At 44.3% G+C, this 23,983-nt stretch overlaps 1 long non-coding RNA gene across 1 annotated transcript; it reads right to left on the bottom strand.

The window, feature by feature from the left end:
* Positions 1–741: 741 nt before the first annotated feature.
* LOC109249431 (uncharacterized) lies at positions 742–23,983 on the bottom strand. Its single transcript, XR_002072557.2, has 2 exons — positions 23,821–23,983; positions 742–1,121 (listed from the first exon to the last, which is right to left on the bottom strand). It is a non-coding gene; the product is annotated as an uncharacterized LOC109249431 (long non-coding RNA).

The raw sequence follows: 23,983 nt of genomic DNA, 5'->3' as shown, positions 1-23,983 counted from the left end.
CTTAAGGAATAGACGCTGTACAGGAGATGGCAGTGGGGAGGGCAAGGGGCAGTATCATGAGGAATTTTAAGCATAGATGCTCTACAAGGAGAAAATCATCTCTTGAGGAGCTCTGGGCACCCAGGGATAGTCAATACCAGTGTTGAGAGTCCGAAGATCCAGAAAACTGAAGTTAGAAAAGTTGTAAAGACCAACTCAGGCAACATATGATTTTTCTCTCTGGCTAGCTTGTCACTGTGTATTGTGCTTCATGCCAAAGTATAGGTCTTCTATAAATGACTTGAGGACATGACTCAGTTCTGGATGTTAATGAAACATTTTGCTAGGTTTTCTCAACCATATAAGGAAAGAGTCTTTTTTTTTTTTTTCCTTTTAGCAAGAATGGAAAATGCCCACATGTATCACCAACTGAGGAAGTCATTTTGCATCAACAGGGTTCAATCTCTCCGGCTGTCTGATGGGTTTCCTGATGGAGTTGAGGTAGCTCTGTCAGTAAAGGTAGCATTTGAAGACACAGAGAATGCCATTGTAACACAGCTCACTAGCACAAGCACCTGAACATTCCACAGGTTCAAAAGTGTTTTCTATAAACATAGTAACCATATTGGCCCCATGACAACAAGATTGATTCTTAAGGAGAGTGTTATTTTTATCTCCACTTCCAACATTGTGATGTGGTTCCACTATGTCTGGGGAAGAACAATGAGGTTTGAAAAGAGAATTATGGGCCCAAGGAAAGCATACACTTACAAAGGTTTATTTGGCAATAAATACAAATGATGTATACAGCCTTTTGCAATCCTAAAAATCAGGTCAATGACACCAGAAAGCCTTTCACTTATTAAGCTAACAACAGCAACTAATTGAGCAATGAGACATGAAACTTACTGTTATATCTGCAGAGAAGTCAAGAAGATATGGAAGCAGAATTAAAACAGAGCCAGGTATTAGTAATTAGGGAAGTTTATACACACGAGTTATACAGTTTATGAAACTGGGAATCCATCATGCTGTGGTGAAAATCCAGAAGACAGTATTTACAGGGTCCTGCTATTGCGATGTGTATCCAGTATCTGATATGTAAAGTCCACATGAACAAAGTAAGTTCGCACCAAATTAACCTAAACAATAAAAATAAAACACTAACATTAATCCAATTCCCATTGTGGTGATGTTTGGTTTGCTTCACCGACAAGTTAATGGAGTCAACATCTGTTTTATCCCCTCACGTTCCCCAGGAGGCCAAGCTCACGTGATATATTAAAATCTTTCCCAGAGGTCTTCTTATCCTCAGCCTCACGCAGCCTAAGGAAGCACACCAGACAGTTTTCAGCTAACCCCTCACTGACAGCCCAGTGTATGGTCCTCAGTGTAAACCCCATGATGGTGTTGATAGTCACCAAGAACCAGCTTAGGGCTGTCCAAGATGCTAATAAAGGTTGCTCCATTCAGCACTTGTAGGCTGGGTTGTGTTTTTCCATTAAAAAAAAAAAAAATGATGGATACAAAACACATTCTATTAGTACATTGTTGTTATAAAATACTATAGAAAAAAAGCATAGAATAAGTCCTTTTATCAGTTTGGTATATAGCGTTTTTTCTAAACGTGTACACATGTCCTATTCACTGCTTACCATCCAGCATGTTTTGTGTAACAAATAGGGCTCGGATCCTCAGTCTCCGGTAGTCTCCCTGTAGGATTTTAGCAGAAATGTGAGAGGGGGGTTGGCCCCTGCAGTGCCCCATTCCGCACCTGTTCTTTCGATCTGGCTCCTCTCACTTGGAGAAGTGACATAAAAGCAAAGGAACTGCCTATCTCTACAAAATGCTGTGCCAGGAAAAAAGGGCTCTGGTCAGACCAGACACCATGCTGGTGACCAGAACCTGAAATAAAGGTAGTGAACAGGAGCAAGCACCACGTCTAGGGAGGCATGTAGACAAAGCTGGAGGAAGGTGCCAAGGGTTCAGAACCAAACGGAGAGATGGAGCCCAAACATGTGACCAGGGGTACGGTATATGGGATGTTCCGACAGATTTAAAGAGTCCAGGATGGGGCAGACCAGCAAGCCAGCCCCTGGAAGCTGGGGAAGGGGGCCAATCGAGTGGTAAAGCAGGGAAATGAGGAAAGAAGACAGGTGGTGAGAGACAATCTCCGGGAGCTGCTCCGGTGGGCTCTGGGGCAGCGAAGGCGTCAGGGTCCCAGCTGACACACAGCATGGGGAAGGTGATACAGTTACAGAAATGGGGAGGTGGGGCCCGGAGGCGGGTTTGGAGGGATGCATGAGATGAACACACTGGATGGGGAAAATCACAGTAAATTTTTCCTTCCTGTTCCTTTTCCCTCTTCTCTCTCTGATTTTATTTACTATAGTGAGTCCATGAAGGAAAGGGGTGTCTAAACGAGAACATAAGTCACTTGTACCTCCTTAAATAGCCTTCTTCCTTCAACCCTTTCCTTGGGTTCACTTCTTCTATCCCTGACCAAGATCCGTGCTCCCTAACGGAAACCCACTGTCTTCATCACCCCTACAGCACTTTTTAGGGAACCCACAGAGGATTTCAGGTTCAGGGAAACAGCCGGCCCCATCTTACCTGCCTAACTTACAGACTCTCAGCACGGTTGTGGTCAGAACAGGAGAGGCTCTGAAGCCAACCCAAGCATTCCACTGGTGACCCACTCGGGAAAGGCAAATTGAAGGCTACTGGGAGAAGTAGCTAGCAATGCTCAGAGTGGTGAAATCTGTCCAAGATATCCTGGTAACAGCTGAGCCACAGGAAGAGGAAAGATGGGGGAAAGCTACATACAAGAAACAGAAATAGGAAGTCCCAGGCCACCTTCATGGAGAGCCTTACAAAAATGGCACAGCTTTCAGATTCTGTTTCTCCCTCTCTCTCTGCCCCTCCCCTGTTCATGCTCTGTCTCTCTCTGTCTCAAAAATAAATAAACGTTAAAAAAAAAATTTTTTTTTAAAAAGGGGGGCGCCTGGGTGGCTCAGTCAGTTAAGTGTCCGACGTCAGCTCAGGTCATGATCTCACAATCCGTGAGTTCGAGCCCCGTGTCGGGCTCTGTGCTGACAGCTCAGAGCCTGGAGCCCGTTTCAGATTCTGTGTCTCCCTCTCTCTCTGCCCCTCCCCTGTTCATGCTCTGTCTCTCTCTGTCTCAAAGATAAATAAACGTTAAAAAAAAATTTTTTTTTAAAATGGCACAGCTTGTATCTCAGGAAGAAAAGAAATGGAGACCTTAGCTGTATCAGAAGCTGCATGAAAACATTTGGAAACACTGGATCTCCTTTTTGACACAAGAGCAATTATGAAATGTAGATTAAATTAGGATCTTGAGTGGCATGATGCAGGCTGTGCTCTGGAAGAATCTTCCACAGGTATCCCTAGAGGTCAACCAGATGACCCATCTGAGGAGCCTGGCTAATTTACTGGCAAAAGGCAGGGAGGACATCCATCTCGGCCAAGACCTAGGACAACAGTCAGAAGCAAAGATAAAGTTGAAGACACCTGTCCAGGAAAAAGCAGCCTCTGCCAAGGGTGGGAATTAAGTCCTCTGAGAAGCTTTGTCTCAACCCATCTGTCCAAAAACCACTAATACCAGTTTCTCAAAAACAAGGAAGTAAACACAAAGGAGGGGAGGGAAGGATGTTGGAAGTGCTTTGCAATGTAAAAATAATAATCTTAATAAAGGTACTTCTGCTGCCTACACTTTCGGAAACGCACTGAGGGGTCAACCGAGGACGGGTCTTCAGGGGATCCGAAGCTGGTCTCCTCAAGTTCTGGGACACCCTGTCCCTTCCGGGCACTTCCACCAAGTGCCATGGCGGAGGGCCTTCTCAGCTCGAGGGTGTTTGTCTCCGGGCAGTTGTTCGCGCGTACACAATACTAGATCAATAATAGCCCTATCTTATTTCATTATTGTTGTCTCTCAAGTCCCCAGTGCACCACAGATTTGTTTTTTTTCCCCTTGCTTTTGTCACAGTGAGATCCGCAACCTGAATCCCAGCTTCCCAAGGCAATGCCTGTGGCACTAATTTTGAACAAGGAAGTGTACTTGGAATCCAATTTTTTGTGAGGCCTTGGAGGTAAGCACTGGTGGAGGAGGGGTGAGGCAGGACAAGGGAGAGAGAAGTTCAGAAAGGGGCCTGTGAGGACTGGGCAATGAGGGAAGCAAAAGGACATTTATTTAATCAGACTTACTTTTCTTAATTTCCTGTTTCCATAGGCCCTGCTTAATGATTCCCCCTTAGGGATAAAAACCAACTATCTCCCACCCCACGTTATTTAATGAATTTTACCATCTCGATCTCAACACACTTATAAAAACACAATGGGGTTAGCAACTAAGGGTACTTTTTTAAATTTTTTAATTTTTTTAAGTTTATTTTTATTTATTTTGAGAGACAGAGACAGCGAGAGAGCAAGAGGGGGCGGGGCAGAGGGAGAGGGAGAAAGAACCCAAGCAGGCTCCTCGCTGTCAGCACAGAGCCAGACGTGGGACTCAAAATCACAAACCATGAGCTCACAACCTGAGCCAAAATCAAGAGTCGACGCTTAACCTACTGAGCCACCCAGGGTGCTTTTTAAATTATTATTATTATTATTATTTTTAAGAACAGCAATCTAGAAAACTAAATCTTAGTGATATTTATTCTTAAACAATGTTTAACACTTAAATTGAATTTTTTTTATTTTTTATTTTTATGTATTTGGGGCGGGGGAGAGCACAAGTGGGGGAGGATGGGGAGGGGGGGCCGGGGCAGGGAACAGAGGATCTGAAGAGGACTCTGCACTGACAGGCTGACAGCAGCAGCGAGCTCGAAACCACAAACTATAAGATCATGACCTGAGCCAAAGTCGAACACTCAACCGACTGAGCCACCCAGGTGCCCCTGAATCGAAGTTTTTTCAAGTTTTCATGATTACTTCACCAAAATCAGGTTGAGTGAAAACTGCTTTTGTTTCCAGTAGGTTGCAGTCAGTGATGGTTAAGCAACCGTATTGTTACATTTTGCACCACACAGTTTCACCAAAAAGCAGATGGATAAACATCAAGTAGGCCAGTGTCTGGATGTTATTAGCCTCTCCCCTACAGGACAAGCCTCCAGGGCAATCCGTATCTCCTGGCCTATACCACCAGGGACACTCCAGCTACCTGGTTCTCCCAGGAAGATTCACTGGTATTTGTCTGGAATGGATACACTTGGAAATGACATTCCCCAGGGGGGCAGGGGGCAGGCGGGGCCTTCACTTTGGAAGTATGGCTGCCTCCTGCTTCAGCGAGAACTGCATGTTTTCCCCAGAGTCACAGGGAGAAGGGACTCCTCTCAGAGTCACTCTCACTCCCCCCTGCCTCCTTCACTCAACATCCAACAAACACTGGTTGCAGGTCTGTTCTGGGCAAGGAGCTCTTCCGCAAACTGGGAATGCCACGATGAGAGGTAAGGTGGTCAGGGGCACCTGGGTGGCTCCGTCGGTTAAGCGTCCGACTTCAGCTCAGGTCATGATCTCGCGGTCCGTGAGTTCGAGCCCCGTGTCGGGCTCTGTGCTGACTGCTCAGAGCCTGGAGCCTGTTTCAGATTCTGTGTCTCCCTCTCTCTCTGAACCTCCCCCGTTCATGCTCTGTTTCTCTCTGTCTCAAAAATAAATAAACGTTAAAAATAAATTTTTTTTTAAAAGAGAGGTAAGGTGGTCAGGCAGGAAGGCAGTTACAACCCAACATAGAAGGTACTGAACCCAAGAGAAGCTAAGACTCCATGTGAGCACATCAGAGTGGAACCTAAACCAGGCTGGGTAGAGCAGGAGTCAGGGAAGTCTGCCTGGAGGAGGTGACTGTAGTGTTTCCCTCCATTCAACTGATATTGAGCACTTATCATGGGCCCCCACTGCTCTGACCAGTGGCTTAGAGCAGTGGACCAACGTGCAAAGTCCTCTCACTAGAAACTCACATTCCAGGAGGAGGAACCACTAATGGGCAGAGGACTGTGACAGAGTGACCACGTGACCAGGGAAGCCTGAGGAAGCAATGTTTAAGCTGAGACCATAACGATAAGATGTGGGGGGAGGGCTTTTCAAGCAGAGGAAATGGCCTGGTATGCTATTGGAGTAAGGGAGCAAGACCAGTGTGGCTAGAATTTAGTGGGTGAGGTATGGCGTGAAAGAACTGAGGTGGGAGAGATAAGCAAGGACCAGATGACACATGGATTTCTAGATTATGGTTCTGAGTTTGCATTTTATTGTATGTGTCACGGGAAATCATTAAAAGGTTTTAAGCCAGAAAATGATATAAGCATCCCGGCTTCTTGATCAGGCGAGAGAGGAGAGAAGCCTTGAAAGAAACAGCACACGCCAAAGGGCCTTGGAGAGGTGGCCTCCTGTGTGGCCAGGCTCAGAGCCCCAGGCAGCATGGAGGGAAGTGAGGCTCGAGATGCAGGCCAGCCCGGACTGCCATGGCTCTCACATGCCCCTGGAGGCCGTCCAGCAGGACTGACGTAATCCAGACTTACTATGATCACTCACGGGCTTTTGGATTGGTAAGTGGTGTTCAAGTCCTGGATTCCCCCAGAGAGCAAGGACTCAGCCTGTGGAATTAATTCTATCTTCTAAGACCCAAAATGGGAGCACGTAGGTGGCTCAGTCGGTTAAGCATCCGACCTCAGCTCAGGTCATGATCTCATGGTTTGTGAGTTCGAGCCCCGCGTCAGGCTCTCTGCTGACAGCCCAGAGCCTGCATCCAATTCTTTGTCCCTCTCTCCCTCTTCCCCTCCCCTGCTCAAGCTCTCTCTCTCTCAAAAATAAATATTAAAAAAAATTTTTTTAAAGACCCAAAATGCACACTGTCTTTCCAAGTTACTAAAATGTACTAGTAATCATCACATTCTTACACATGAAACAAGAGTTTTCTCATTCTCCAGATTTCACGGGTACAACAGAGGAGCAACAATGTGTGACCAATGCCATTAGTATTGTTATTATTGCTGCTATCTACTTCCTATGGTGGCATTTCACACAGACCCCTCCACTTTCTTCTTCAAACTCTAGACTACCCTGATTTTCCTGCTTCTTCCTTGGCTGCTCCTTTTCAGATTGTTGTCCTGTTTCTTCTTTCTCGCATCCCTGCATTTTCCCAAAGCACTGGCCATCCCCTCCCTAGCAGCCCCTATCACGTCTCTGTGAAGAAGTCCCAAACCCTCCTGGGTGGTTCTGTCCCTCCGCCCCGTGTCCAGCCTGCTGCTCCATTTGATGTCACACTGGCATGCCAGATTCAGTGGATCCAACTGGTCACCATCTTCCCCAAACCCTGTCTTCTTCTGAAATTCTCCTAGGTGGCACAGCCCCTGTTCACCCTAACTAGTGTCCTCAGTCATTCTCAGCTCTTCCCTCTCCCTAGTTCTATTGACCAAGTAAGCCCCTTCTGTGTTATTTCCTCAGTGTCTTTGGAATATATCCCCTTCTTTCCTCTTCCATCACTGCCTTCCTCATTACAGCAATCATTCACCTATGCCAGTGCAAGGTTTCTCCCTTCCTGCCTCCAATAGTTCTTTATTATCTTATGTGCTCCCTCAAGTCCCAGGCACCATCTCTAAACTGGCTTTATGCTGCTCAGAGTAAAAAGAGACCACTAGATTTGCATTTCCATCAACTTCCCATCCCCAAATACGACCAGCAGAGATGCAACTGCGGAACACAAGAAACAGCAGCAAGCAAAACAATGGTTTTTACTGTTGTAAACCTTATGGTACAATCTGAGTACATACTGTCCAACATGGTGGACAATAGCTACCTGAAGCTATTGAGCACTTCGCTTATTACTATTCTATTTTTTAATGTTTGTTTGTGTGTTTGTTTATTTATTTACTTATTGAGAGAGAGAGGGAAAGCACACGTAGGGGAGGCACAGAGAGAGAGGGAGGGAGAATCCCAAGCAGGCTCCACACTGTCAGAGCAGAGACTGATGCGGGGCTCGAACTCATGAACCTCAAAATCATGACCTGAGCCAAAATCAAGAGTTGGATGTTTAACTGACTGAGCCACCCAGGAGCCCCAGCTTATTACTATTCTAAATTGAGATGTGATGTAAATGTAAAATATACCCTTAAAAGTCTTCATACAAATAAAAAAAGAATAAATAATTTTTGTATAGAGTACACATAAGAAATGGTACTATTCTGGATATTTGGGGTTAAATAATATATATTGTTAAATAAAACCTACTATTAAAATAAATTTCATTTGTTTCTTCTTGATGTTTTTAATGTGGCTAAGAGAAAATTTTAAATCACATATGCATTATATAGCATTGTATTTCGATTGGACAGTGCTGTTCTACCTAATTGGGGATAGCGTCACGGTGAAACTTAACTGGTAAGAAATTGGAGAGAAACAGTTCCTAAGAAAACAATGGAATGCCACAATGAAAAGAAAAATAGCCCAATGGAAAAATGGGCCCAGTATCTGAACATACATTTCTCCAAAGAAGATAGACAAATGGTCAATGCTAAACATCATATTCATTAGGGAAATGTAAATCAAAGTCACAATAACATCCCACTTCATTCCCAGTAGGACTGCCATAATTTTTTCTTAAATGGGAAATTACAAGTGTTGGGGAAGAGGTAAAGAAATGGGCCCCCTTGCACATGAGGGGCTAGGAATTTACAATGGTTCAGCCACTGTGGAAAACAGTTTTGTGGATCCTCAAAATGTGAGGCATGGAGCTCCTACATGACCCAGCCATTCCACTCCCAGGGAAATGAAAACATATTCATACAAAAAGCTGTACAAGAATGTTCACAGCAGCATGATTCATAATAGCCAAAAAGTGGAAAGAACCAAATATCCATCAATTGACAAATGGGTAAACACAGTGGAATGTTATTTGGCAATTAAAAAAAAAAAATGAAGTACTGAAATGTGCTAGAACATGGATGAATGAACCTTGAAAACATTAAGCTAAGGTAAAAGAGGCCAGCCACAAAAGACCACATAATTACAATACCTTTTATATGAAATGTGCAGAATGGGCAAATCAGGAAACAGAAAGGAGATTGGTGGTTGCCTAGAGCTGGAGGGGGCTGGGGGAAAATGGGGAGTGATAGCAAAAGAATGCAAGGGCTTCTTTTGGAGATGATGAAAATATTCTAAAATCAATTGTGGTAGAGGTTGCACAAGAAACAAATTACAGTTGTTTCTGGGAAGGGAACTTGACAGCTGGGCACAAGGGTGTTCCTGTACATGTATTTTTTTTTTACTACATATCCTCTGTGTGTACTAAATTTTGTGTCACATATATAATAACCTTTTCACAAATACATAAAATAGGATTTTATGAAAAGTTATGTTAAGAATGACAAGAGTCATAACTATTCGTTCAGTAAAAGTTCAAAATGTGTTTAAAAAACTCATTTAAATGTTTATACCAATACATATGCAAATCTAGATGAAAAGGATAATTTTTAGGAAATTATAAATGTCAAAATTGACTCCAAAAAAGGTAGAAAACCAGGCCAGGGTAATGGCCAGATAAGAAATTGTTACAATAGGGGCACCTGGGTGGCTTAGTCAGTTAAGCATCCAGCTTTGGTTCAGGTCATGATCTCATGGTTCATGAGTTCAAGCTCGGCATCAGGCTCTGTACTGATAGCTTGGAGCCTGGAACCTGCTTCGGATTCTGTGTCTCCCTCTCTCTCTGCCCCTCCACTACTCATGCTCTGTCTCTTTCTCTTTCTCTCTCAAAAATGAATAAACATTAAAAATTTTTTTTAAAAATTGATAACAATAGCCAAAAATATATTTTTCCCCTCTGCCCTCAAAAAAGAGCATCAAATTCAGATTGGTTTATAAGTGACTTTTTCCAGTCCTTTAAAGAAAGATAATTCTTATGTATAAACTCTTTCCAGTCATAGGAAAATACCCAAGACTCCCCACTCATTTAACAGGGATAAGTATCAGCGAGTAAGAAATGTGTAAGGATAACAAAATGGAAAGAGGGTTGGGAGAGAACAGAGGCTGCACATTAGGGGTTTTGTTTGACCCACATTATTGGCTCTACCTATGAATTGGTTAATTGGTTGCCAACATTTAAAACCTGGAACATTTTTTCATAAAAATCAGATTGAAATAAAACATACGCAATAGAAGAGTGCCTGGGCAGCTCAGTCAGTTGAGTGCCCAACTCTTAATTTTGGTTCAGGTCATGATCTCATGGATCATGGGATCAAGCCCCACATTGGGCTCTTCTCTGACAGCACAAAGTCGGCTTGGGATTCACTCTCCCCCTTTCTCTGCCCCTCCCCCACCCATACTCTGTCTCTCTCTCAAAATAAATACATAAACATTAAAAAAAACATGCAACAGTTGTAATACAGGATTAATAGAATAGTTATATGTTTAATTCCTATAAATCACTCGTGATCACTTAACATTTATCAAGCACTTTGCACATACCAGGACCTTGTCATACTTTGTTTTTCACAGAAGAAACACACAAACTTAATAGAGTAGAAAGCAAGAGATATGAGTAGCCAAATATAGATAGATAGATGGACAGATTGATAGATATCCAAAAGATGCACCTTCTAACAGAAATGGGTACCATTTTTACCCATCAGGTTGACAAAACATAAAAAAAAACAAACAAACATAATAATCAGTGAGAACATAGGAAAATAGATACTTTTATTCTCCACTGGGGGAATGTGAAATTGGTGTGAACTTTTTGGAAACAACTTGAAAATAATTGTTAAAAATTTAAATGGGCACACCTTCAAATTCCAGGCAATATGTTTCTCTATCTCTGTCCTATGGAAATACTGAAAAATACATTAAAATAGTCATGATATTGGTTTCCTTTTTTTTTTAAGTTTTTTTTTGTTTGGTTTTTTTTTGTTTGTTTGTTTGTTTGTTTGTTTTTGAGAAAGAGAGCAAGCGTGAAGGGGAGAATGGCAGAGAGAGAGGGAGACAGAGAATCCCCAGCATCTCCATGCTAAGCGCTAAGCCAGATGCAGGGCTCAAACCCACAAACTGTGAGATCATAACCTCAGCTGAAGTCAGACGCTTAACAGAATGAGCCACCCAGGCGCCCCATGGTATTGATTTTGTATTGAGCATAACAAGTTAACACAAACTAAACAAGTTAAATCAACACAAAATTGTTATCTCACAGTTTGAAGGGCAGGAGTCAGGTACGTTTTCGTTGGGTTCTCAGCCTAAGGTCTCACTTGACTGAAGTCAAGATGTCGCCCCGTGTGTTTTCATCTGGAAGTTCAACTCAGGAAAGATCTGCTTCCAGGCTCCCTCAGGGTATTAGCAGAACTCACTTCCTTGCCTGTATGAGGGAGGTCCTGTTTTCTCACTAGCTGTCAGAGGTGACCCATTCTCAACCACTAGAGGTCATTCCCAGGTCCTGGGGGTTCATGTAACCTTGCCATGTGGCCATCCTTCAGCCCCCTCACATTTCAAATCTCTCCCTTCAGAGATCCCCTTGGAAGGGATCCTCGGTTAAAACAGTCCCGCCCAGATTATTCCAAGTCCATTAACTCAGTCACAGGAGTTATAGCCCATCCTTTCCATGGTTCTTGCCCACACTGTAGGGGAGGGGATTACACAGGGTAGTGCAACAGGAGTGGGAATCTTGGGACCATCTCAGAATTCCACCTGCCACACCCATGTTCAAGGATGTTCCTGCCAGTATTTTGTGAACATGAAAACTTAGAAATAATTTAGAAATAAACTCTGAATCATTATATAGCCTATCCACCTATACTACAAAATATTGGGCTGGCTGCATTGTTAAGTTGAATGAGATAGATCAGTGTGACATAAGTTTAAAAAAAAAAAAAAGGCAAGTTACAGAACAACACATACAATAGGATCCCATTATGTATAAATAAATAACTACTGATTTCCTGCCTCGCACTTGTTCTCTGTAATCCTCTATTCTGCTGCCAGAGAGGCCTTTTCAAAATTCAAACCTGATCCTGTCACCAGCCCTGCACCCACCCTGCCCCCTGGCTTAAAACCCAACCTTGGATTCCCATCATTCTTAGGATAAAGCCTAAACAAATCCTTATCCTGGCCGTCCTGCCTCTCTGCAGCTGTGCTCTGGCTCAGCTCCCTGGATGGACGGCTCTCCCTCCATCTCTCAACCCTCACCAGCATAATTCTCCTGTCCGAAATGTCCTAGTTGCCAATTTCACCTGGCTAACTCAGGCCCATTGTTCAACTCGCAATTCAAATGATACTCTCCTTGCCCCACTCCTCCTCCACCCCGCCCCCAGATCAGTCAGGTGCCCTGTTAACCAGCTTTCTGCATGCTCTCTCATTCTTCACACAGTTTGTAAGTATTCATTTATCATTGTGCTTATTTCATCGATATGTGTCTCCCCCAATAGACACTAAACTCCACAAAGGCAGGACATAATCTGGTTTTGCTTATCACTGCACCACCACCCCTCCGCCCCCCGTCGTGCCTGGTATACTGCCTGGCACAACGTAGCAGCCCAACGAATCTGTGCTTCAAGAAACAACAAATGAATTCCCTTCTCTGTCCTCCAGATTCCCCTTCTGGAAGCTTCACTTTTCTCTCTGATGGACATCCCCTCATCTGTTTTTCTGTCTCCTAGCACTCAGCATCCTGTACCGGACGTTTGCTCACCGACCAATCTTCCCTACCAGACTGCGAGCTCCTCACCATGGCAACCAGCCTAGCACCCAACCCAGAGAAGAGCTCAGTAACCTGACAATGGGTGAATGAAGGGATGACAGTCTGCCTCTCCCCTATCTCCACTTCTAGGAGTACCCTGTTTGGAGGTGGCCTGGGCTGATGAGACTCAAGGCAGCAGGCTGGCACTCTTCCTGCAGGGCTCTGGGAAAGGCAGACTCGCTGTGGTGGCTAGAAGGGAGGGAGTCCCTTTCAGGAGGAAGAAGATGTGACAACAGACAATGGGAAGTGTAGTCAGCATGGAGGAGGCCCAATGCAAAGGGCAGGGCACCTTACCAGGCAGGAGGGGCCCTAAGAGTGGACTCTGTTCTGAGTAAGAGATCAGAGAGGGACCCCCACAGGGCCTATCCCAGGACAGGACCCTGCGCGGCCACCCAGCTGGACACTGGCCATTTCGCAATCCCCCAGCTCCACCTCGGCAAACACAATAGTGTCCTCTGCTCCTAAAATGGTACTCCACATACCCAAACGGGTGACCTTGAGGAAAGAGTTCTGGGGCCCAGTCCAACCAGGAATCTTGTTTTCCCAAGACACCCAGAAGGAGGAGGAGCCTGAGCCAGCTGGACAGAAGACCAAGGTCAATGCCCACACAGCTGAGTATCCTGTCCCAAGGGCTAGGCTGCAATCCTGAGAGCTGGAAGCAAGAAAAGTGTAGAGCAAGAAATCAGTGGCAGCAAGCAGCTCCAGAGGAAGCCTGTGAACACATTGATAGTGCTGGGCTTCCCCTGTTACATGGCACCTGATACTCAGAGCGGGGCTACTTAAGGACCTTCTGCCATGTGCCATGTTGGGCAGCCATCCTTCTATTAAGCCTTCTTGATCCCGGCTAGAAACATCTCCTTCCTGTCTCCTACCACCAGGTTGAACCATATGAAATGGCTGACAGTCCATGATGTTTGTCCTACAGAAATGGCAATCTCATATGGTTCATCTAACAGACCAAGGGCTTTGGATGGCAGAGGCTCTATTGGTTTCATTTGTTTCTCTGCAAGTCTTGCCATGTAGTCGATGAAATGAATATGAACAAAACAAGTTGGTGTTTTGAACTTGATTTTTTTTTTCTGCTATGTAATTAATTCACTGGTAGTTCCTTAGAGAGTTATTCTAAAGCCCTTAAATAAAAATCAGTGTGTGTATAGCCCTTTATTGTGTACACTGGGGCACACCTGCAGTTGGGTATAATAAACACAAAGAGAAAGGGAACTGAGATCAGCTAAGAATCTGTTGGTGCCATTCGCCGTACTTTCATTCACCCACTGATTCACAAGGACAATCTTGAAGAAGACGTTGTTCGCTCCATTTCACAAATTGGGGAACGTGCCATACAAACCAACTTAAATATAAAAGATAAGACATTCCATTAAAATAGGGACCCAAGTCTCCCAGATGTCAAGAAACATGTTGAGCGGTACCTGGATGGCTCAGTAGGTTGAGCATACGACTCTTGATTTTGGCTCAGGTCATGATCCCATGGTCATGGGATCGAGACCCACGTCCAGCTCTGCATTGAGTGTGGAGCCTGCTTGTTGGGATTCTCTCTCCCTCTCTGTTCCTCTGCCCCTACATCTCTTCTCTCTCTCAAATAAAAGAAAGAAAGAAAGAAATCTATCAAATATCACATAGTATAAATGATGGCACTAATTCTGGTCTATATGGTTCTAAGGCAGAACCTTTCAACATCAACACTGAAGGAAAATTTTTTTATGTTAATTTATTTTTGAGAGAGAGAGCAGGGGAGGGGCAGAGAGAGAGGGGGGGAGACACAGAATCCTAAGCAAGCTCCAGGCTCTGAGCTGTTAGCATAGAACCTGACAAGGGGCTCGAACTCACAAACTGCAAGATCATGACCTGAGCCGAAGTTGGACACTTAACCAACTGAGCCACCCAGGCACCCCTGAAGGAAATTTTCTTATAAAATATTTTGTTCATACCTAGTGAATGAACACACCCTGAAAAACATCAGTTCTTCCGGGGGAGGGGGGAGGAACAAACACACAAACACAACGCTTACAAAAAAGAAATTACTGAAAAGTTAACAAAATGTTTCCTTAAAGATTCTGGAGCATTTGTAAATGCCTTTGTAAAAATACTCCATTCTTTGGTAAAATGTGCATGACTCATGCGTACCTGTGTCAAGATGTCATTGCTCTTTATCTGTCCTTTGTGCTCCATATTGATGAGTTTCCACAAAGGTTTTCTTTCTGAGGAGTCCACATTTCTGCACCTATTCATGTGGAAAAGATCCCCTTCCTATGCCCTGCACACAGCAAACAGCCCTCTTGTGCTTGGTATCACCCATCTGTGAAGGACAAGAAATAGAACCCTGACCCTGAATTCTGAGCCCCTTAGGCTAGTGTTTTCTGAGCAGTTTCCCCTGCTGCCTCTCAGCTCTGCATTCTCTTCTTCCTTGGCTGCCTATGTCTGAAAAATGGAGAGCCACGGCGGCGATGTAGGGCAGGAAGTAAAAGGAAAATGAACAAGTGCAGGGCAGAAAGGTCAAGAAATGAACATCTTAAGGGTGTGCAATGAGCACACGACATACAAACTGCTGAGACCTGGACCCTCCAGGTCATGAGCCCATGCGTTGGAGTTTGGGGAGGTCGTCATATCCAAGTCACTTCAAACACTGAGGGAGCACCAGGTGCAAGGTCCTCCAGCCCCAGTTCTAGGCACCAGATCATGCTGTTCCTCTCTTAAAATCCATTATGCTCCACGGTGCCTTCATTCAAATAGATCTGACTTCTGGAATCTAGACCCAGAATTACAAAGTGAAGGCAAAAGCTAGGCTAGCACAGCTAAAGTTATTCAAAGGAACTTTCAAAATAAGAACTCCTCTTTAATAAGCACATTGGGGTTTTGAGGACCATCAGCCTTGCCTCTACTGCCCTTATTGGATGAGAGAGATGTGCCGCATACATTGGGAGGTGTTGTGAGTGGCAAGGCTACCCTTGATTGCAAAAGAAAGGTCATTGCCAAGTGATAAAGGGGAAGGTGAGAGAGAAAGAGCCTTTCAGCAGTTTAAAAGCAGAAAAACAAAGCACTGTCCCCACCCATCTTCCTCCCTCCCTAAGTTTCCTCGGTAAACTAAAGGTGGAATTGGAGTTCAATAAAGCCACCGAGTTCCTCCTTCTACTTGGTCTGTGCCACAAATAATCCATTTGTTGCCTGGGACCTTATCTGAAGTTTCTGTCTTCAGTGATCTGCATGCAGATAAGAGAATCAAAGGAAATTTTAGCTACGTGTTTAGCTACTAGGCTTAGGTAGAAAATTGGACTCCGTTCCTGCAAAATAAAAGAACTAATTTATTTTCCAAGGGAAATTGTCCCTTTGGAAGAATTAGAAAGGACAGGAGGCAAAAGCCACCAAAGCTTTGGAAGATAATGAAGGGCAAGAAAGGGCCTCAGGACAGCAAGGTCACAAACCACTCAGTGAGGTGCCCACCTCAGCCCCACAGGAAACAACACCCACAGAGAAAGTTGCCCAGGGATCCCTGCGCGTCATTCAATAAATGAGCATTGGGGCTCCTGGATGGCTCAGTCGGTTGAGTGTCCGACATCAGCTCAGGTCATGATCTCACAGCTCATGAGTTCAAGCCCCACGTTGGGCTCTCTGCTGACAGCTTGGAGCCTGGAGCCTGCTTCGGATTCTGTGTCTCCCTCTTTTTCTGCCCCTTCCTCACTCATGCTCTCTCTCTCTCTCAAGAATAAATAAAACATTTAAAAAAACTTTAATGCATAAATAAATAAATATTTAAAAAATTATAAATCTCAGCATTTCAATCAGCATCTTAGGGAATTGTAATCTAGTTCTCTCCTCAAGTAAAATTATTCTTAATCGGCCTCAATTTTAAAAAGATACTGGCGGAGACAAAGTCATTAATCCAACAATGCAATGTGACAAAGAAACTTCAAAAAATTTGGAAATTGTTGGCTTATTTTGTGGATCCCTCCTCAGATGCTGAAACCCACCTAAAAACATTCCCTTCTCAGGGTGACAAGGTGGCTCAGTGGGTTGAGCATCCAACTCTTGATTTTGGCTTAGGTCATGATCTCACGGTTCTTGAGATTGACCCCCACACTGTAAGTGCAGAGCCTGCTTGGGATGCTCTCTCTCCCTCCCTCTCTGCCCCTCCCCCTGCCCCCCGAAATAAATAAATAAACATTAAAAAATTCTCTTCTCCCTTCCTTCTTTATCCAAATAGTTATCCAAATAGTTAAGGAGAATATGCCCCATTCTTTCACCTTTCACTCTCCATGACTCATGCAACAAATATCCAGTCTCTGTCCCAAGTTTTTGCCAGTGTCAGGCAAAATCTAAAAGAATCCACCTCTCTTTGTCTCCATCTCTGCCCTGGGCTTTCAGTGGTCTTAGGCCAGAAGTCTCCAATCTTCATGGAATCCCTCCACCAACACAGTCTCATTACCAAAAGCAGACAGTAAGGAACTTTCTGCAAAATATCAAGTAAATGGTACACACCACTCACACACACCTTAATCTTTAACTGTCAGAACTGCTCCTAGCAAGCTTTCTATTTCCAGGAAACAAAACACTATATCGTATGATAAAACAAATGAACTTTTGGGGTTGCCGATTTAAGATACAAAAATGAGGAAATGCAGATCCTCAACTGACATGCTAATAGGGAATCTCTTTTATTAGCCTCCCCTATATCCAATAAAATATGGGCTAGGACAGTATAATAATTGTTAATATCTACTGAGGACCTGGGGTGCCTGGGTGGCTCAGTTGGTTAACCATCCAGCTTTGGCTCAGGTCATGATCTCATGGTCCATGAGTTCGAGCACCACATCAGGCTCTGTGCTGACAGCTCAGAGCCTGGAGCCTGCTTCAGATTCTGTGTCTCCCTCTCTCTCTGTCCGTCTCCTGCTCATGTGCTCTCTCTCTCTCTCACTCTCAAAAATAATAAACATTTAAAAATGTTAAAAAATCGAACACACACTCAACACATTTAAAAAATATATATACTGAGCACCTATATATCAAACTCTGTGGATTGTTTCATTTAGGCCTCATGACGATCTTGAGAGTAAGTACCATTATTATCCACATTTTCTAGATGATCAACTGAAGCTTACAACATCTAGTAGGTGGCAGCACCACCCTCTGCACCCCGTCTTCCCACAGGACGTAAGCTCTAATGCCTCCCTGTTGACTGCGAGGGACAGAGCACAGGGTAGCACTCAGGAGACCAGCCTAGCCTTAAGTCCTACTTGTTACTTACCACTAGCTAGCTCTAAGTCATTGGGTAAAATGGAGGAGAATTTAAAAATGTTTGGGGGCACCTGGGTGGCTCAGTCGGTTAAGTGTCCGACTTCGGCTCAGGTCACGATCTCACGGTATGTGAGTTCGAGCCCCGCGTCGGGCTCTGTGCTGACTGCTCAGAGCCTGGAGCCTGTTTCGGATCCTGTGTCTCCCTCTCTCTCTGACCCTCCCCCGTTCATGCTCTGTCTCTCTCTGTCTCAAACATAAATAAACGTTAAAATTTTTAAAAATGTTTGGCCACACAGCATTCTACTGATATTTTCTAGCCCTTCTATTCTGATTTTCCGGAAACCTCAAATTGGTCTTCCCTGAGCCTTTGGAATTGCTGGGGAAGGAAAGGAGGTGATCTTTGCAAAGGAGTGTTAAAAAGTAGAAGTGGTGGGAGGGATGGGCAAAACAGGTGAGGTGGGATGGAGATACAGGCCTCCAGTTATGACTGAATAAGTCATGGGAATAAAAGGTCCAGCATGGTGAGCATGCAGTGATGTTGTATGGTAAAAAATGGGAGCTACATTTGGGGTAAGCATAGCATGGTATAGAAGTGTTGAATCACCATGTAGTACACCTGAAACTAATGTAACATGGTGTATCAGCTGTGCTTGAATTAAAAATTTTTGCATAAACAAAGACTCAGGGAGAAAAGGCACCATAAAAGTGTCAAGCACAGGGGCGCCTGGGTGGTGCAGTCGGTTAAGCGTCCGACTTCAGCCAGGTCACGATCTCGCGGTCCGTGAGTTCGAGCCCCGCGTCAGGCTCTGGGCTGATGGCTCGGAGCCTGGAGCCTGTTTCCGATTCTGTGTCTCCCTCTCTCTCTGCCCCTCCCCCGTTCATGCTCTGTCTCTCTCTGTCCCAAAAATAAAAATAAAAAACGTTGAAAAAAAAAAAAATTATAAAAAAAAAAAAAAAGTGTCAAGCACAGACTTTGTGTCAAAGTGCCTGCCTCAGTCATATGCATACTTAATAACTGTACAGGAGTTGGCAAGTTACTTTACCTCTCAACGCATTATTTTTCTCATCTGTTATGTGAGGATAATATTAGAGCTATTCTGAGAAGTAAGTGAGATCAAACACTGACATTTTAAAAATTAGCAACTGCAAAATAATAAGCATTCAATAAATGTTAGGTATTAGCTACACCAATGTTCTTCCCATTTTTTGTTATTAATATATCTTCTAACAGACTTTTCAAAACTTCCTCTTTATGAGTATTTTAACTGGCCAAAAATTTTTTACTGGTAGTTTGCCATTACATGCAGAAACAGAGAAAAATAAAATTATCTGGATGATTAAAAATAGTAACATGAAAAAAAATTGTTTTTAGTTTATGTTTTTTTTCTTAAAATATTTATTTATTTTTGGGAGAGAAGGAGCACAAGTGGGGGAGGAGCAGAGAGAGAGGGAGACACAGAATCTGAAGCAGGCTCCAAGCTCTGAGCTGTCAGCACAGAGCCCGACATGGGGCTTGAACTCACAAACTATGAGATCATGACCTGAGCTGAAGTCGGCTGCTTAACTGACTGAGCCATCCAGGTGCCCCTATTTATTTATTGTTGAGAGAGAGAGAGAGCATGAGCTGGGGAGGGACAGAGAGAGAGCGCAAGAGAGAGGGAGAGAGAGAATCCCAAGCAGGCTCCACGCTGTCTGTGCAGAGCCAGATGCAGGGCTCCATCCCACAAACCATGATATCATGACCTGAGCCGAAATCAAGAGTTGAATGTCCAACTGACTGAGCCACCCAGGTGCCCCTGCATCAAAACAAATTTTAATAGGAAAAAAAGGAAGAAAAGACTGTGTCAGAGGTTGGCAACCTATCAGAACATGAAGTCAGGGTTCTGACACTTCACACGGGGCCTGAGAAATGCAAGTGAGGGTGGGAGAAGGGTCATGTGGTTCCTCAACTCTGCAAGCAATGACAGCAGCAGCAACTTCCTGTGCCGTATAAACCAAAGCTATTAGGTGCACACACTCACGCAACAGATTACACCTACGCTGTCCTCTAATGCTTATTCAGTGACCAAGGTGAACAAGGGTCTGTACTAAAGATCATATACCTCAGCTTTGTCTTCCGAGAGCTGATGATCTATGGAGATATGGGATAAATAACCATGAAAATGGTTCCAAAATACACATTAGAAAATAAAAATGAAAAAGAGCTACTATGAAAATCTCAGGAGTAGTGGGAGAGAAACAGTGGAGGCGGGTAAAGCAAGGCCAGGAATTGGGATAGTCCTGAAGCCACAATGACAGGGCTCATGGGGTAGAGTGGCCCTTTGGTCTTTGTCACATGCATGCTTGAGAGATGAAGCACCAGTGTGACCTCTGTTGTTATGTTTTCCACTCTCCCAGTAGAATTTTCAGACTTCTACCCGGGGTAAGTCCTGCAGCAGTAGGAGGCCAGTAAATAGCTGGTTGGATCAATAAACGAGAAAGGCTTATATTGGTGCATTTATTCAAAATGTTTTCATTTATTCAACAAGTCCTCTGGTGGTTTTAAAATATATCCGTAAATTCCTTGATACTCTTCCCTTCAGAGAATAGAGCCTAATTCCCTTCCCATTAAGTGTGACTGTATTTAATCACTTCTAATGAATACAAGGTGGCAAACATAGCTGAAATAATGGCCCATCTGAGATTAGGATGTACAAGCCATAGCAGTTTACTTGCTCTTTCTCTTGAATCACCTCCTCTAAGGGAAATCAGCTGCCATGTCATGAGGGCACCCAAACAGGAATCTGGAGAAGTTTACATGCGGTGAGTAGCGAAAGCCTCCTGTCAACAGCCACGGGAGGGAGCCGTCTTGGAAGAAGAACCTCTACCCAGTCAAGCCTTCTGATGACTGGGTAACATCCAGACTGCAACCTCACAAGAGAACCAGCCAGCTAAACTATTTCATAATTCCTGACCCACAAAACACAATAACATAATAAATGTTTATTGTTGGAAGCTATCACATTGTGGGGTCATTTGTTATGCAGCAACACATACCTAATACAAGACTCTACCCTCACTAGGTGCAAGGCTCTGGAGCTACAATGATGTGTAAAGTATGTCTGTCCCTGCCCTTGTAGAGCTTAGCCTATTAGGCAGCACAGACAAAAAACAATTCATACAGACTGACACATGCTTTCATAGAAAGAATGAGGTCCCAATGAGCAGGAGATTCAGGGAAGCACAGAAGAGGGTCATTCAGCCCAGTCTAGGAGGTCACAGCCAAGTGATACCTAAGCTTTAGATCAAAAGATAAGCAGGAATTATCCAGGTATATGAGTCTGCTAGGGCTGCCATAACAAAGTACCAGGGACTGGGTATCTCAAACAAGGGAAATTTATTATCTCTCAGTTCTGAAGGCCATAAGTCTGAGTTCAGGGTGTCAGGAGAATTGTGAGGCTATGACGTTGTGAGGCTGCAAGGTAGGGATCTGTACCAGGCCTTTCTCCTTGGCTCATAGATGGCCACCCTCCCCCTGTGTGTCTTCACATCATCTTCTCTCTATGCATCTCTGTGTCCAAATTTCCCCTTTGTATAAGGACACTGGTCATATTGGATCAGGGCTCTACCCCAATGACTTCACTTTAACTTGACTACCTCTGCAAAGACCTGATCTCCAAATAAGCTCACACCCTGAGGTCCTGGGGGTCAGGAATTCAGCATATAAATTGGGGGTTTGGGGAACACGATTCAGCCCATAGCACTAGGTACAAGCATATAAGGACAAGGGAGAATAGTCCAAGCAGATGGATTAGCATGTCCTACAAACCGTATAGGCAAGACATAGCACATTCAGTTGGAGAATTATGAGCACGAAGTGAGGGACTGTGGCGAAAGCTGGGGCCAGATCATATAGGGTCTTACAAGCCATGTTAAAACATTTAAATTTTATCCTCAGAGCAGCAGCAACCATTGAAGAGGTTTATGTAGGGGAGTCACATCATCAGATCTGCAGCTGGGAAAAGTCACTCTAGCTGCCTGGCTGAGAATGGATTGGCGGGAGCAAGAATTCCTGCAGGAAAGAGCAGGGAGGTGACTGCAGACAGCCAGTAAATGAAGATGGTGGACGCTAAGGTGGTAGTGACAGCATGGGAAAACGTAGAAGATTCAAGTAATCGTAGACTGAGATCAACAGAACTGGTTGAAGGAAGAGCTCTTAGTGGGAGCGGGACAAGGAAGAATCAAGGGTGGTGCCAAGTCCCTCGGCTTGGGCAAAATGGATGCATGGCTCGTGGCAGCCTTCACAAAGAGAGGATGCAAGGAGAGGGTTTGGGCTAAACAGGACCAATCCAGCGTTAGACCTTTTGGGTTCAAGGTTACTGTGAGTCCCACAAACTAGCTGGGTTCCAGCCGCAGAAGACATCTCATCTGGAGGAGAGATGCTTGGGAGCCATTCACGTGAAGCCGCTCATTGAAGCCCTGATGACGAAGTGACATCTCTGAAAATGAGAGTGCCCTGGGGCAAGAGTATATATCTTTGGAGATCATCAACATGGAAAGACAAAGCACTGCCCTGAGAGCTAGGAAGAGAACCAGGAAATCAAGAGAATAGATTCATTCAAAAGATGGCAGTCAGGAACAAATTATGCTCAAAGTCAAATATAAGGACTGGATGTGCCCATTGAATACAGTGACAAGGACATTGCTGATGACCTTGATAAGCACATCAACCTACATGATGCTCATGTGGAGTCTATAAAGTAATGTTAACAGCCTTAAATATATTAGAAAGATCCTTCTGGGGCATCTGGGTGGCTCAGTCGGTTGAGCATCCGACTTCAGCTCAGGTCATGATCCCATAGTTCCTGAGTTCGAAACCCAGGTCAGGCTCTGCACTCACAGCCTTGAGCCTGCTTTAGATTCTCTGTCTCCCTCTCTCTCTGCCCCTCCCCTGCTCACATGCTCATGCACACTCTGTCTCTCTCTCTCAAAAATAAACATTACAAAAATTTTTTTAATTAAAAAATTAAAAAACAGAAAGATCCTTCTTTCTTTACAAATAGATAAAAGGAGAGCTCCTTAGCCACCACTATCACCCCCAAAATCCTTTCCAAGCATGTACCCCACACAGTATTGGCAGAATGGCCCAAGTTTTTCTGCTAAGTCCAATGGAGAGTTCGCCAAGACAACCCTGAGGTAGGACCATATTAAGAGGAACCTGCTAGTAAAGGCATTGACGTGCTTCAACACACAGCAAGCCCACCCAATGTCCTCCTGGAACACAAGAAACAAATCCTTTTTCACAGAAAGGTGGGGAGAGGACTTAATGTCTAGTGCTGTCACAGGAACAGGCAGGACCCTGTCCAAAAGCGGCCCTGGCAAGCTCTTCTTTCTCTGGACAGCACAGCCTCTCTGCCTAAACTTGAAATTACTAACAACCCTGCAACCATCACTTAGCCTCTCCAGTCTCTCCTCCCTCGTTCGGAAAATAAGGATGACAATACACCTCAGCACAAAGGGCTGAGTGAGGATTGGATGAGGTTTCTTAGCACAGTGCTTGGCACATAGCAAGAGCTCAGGAAAATATTTTTGTTATCATAAATAAACTCACACTGTGGATATGATAAATATTATTAGTGCACCCTCAGAAATCCTTCTTTGTGCACTGGAACTTAGGAGCCTGTGGGTCATTATCACCCTCCCCATCACCACCTGCACCTCCACCACCCTGCCCTGCCCACACACTGCTGTCCAAGAACAGGAACTCAGTCTCACGATTCCTAGCACACGCCCTGCATCCCGTGTGCCTGGCACATGTCGGTAAGTAAATAATGCTTGTGGAATGAGTTAATAAATTCCAAGTGTATCTACTAAAACGTACTTACTGGAGTAGAGAAACACTGCTTCCAGGAATGGAAAAAGTCATGTACGAGGAGTCATGGAAAGGCTGGTAAGTCTGAAAAGGAAAAGATCTGGGGCTTGCACCATATTGTGGATGAAACACATAGCGATCCACTCTTCAACAAAGTTCAGATAATGAGCAAAGCA

The sequence above is a fragment of the Panthera pardus genome, unplaced genomic scaffold (assembly GCF_024362965.1).
Source record: "Panthera pardus isolate Hobbes unplaced genomic scaffold, ASM2436296v1 HiC_scaffold_17, whole genome shotgun sequence".
Taxonomy (NCBI): domain Eukaryota; kingdom Metazoa; phylum Chordata; class Mammalia; order Carnivora; family Felidae; genus Panthera; species Panthera pardus.
Note: the sequence above shows the minus strand (reverse complement) of the source record. Positions and strands in the feature narration are given on the sequence as shown.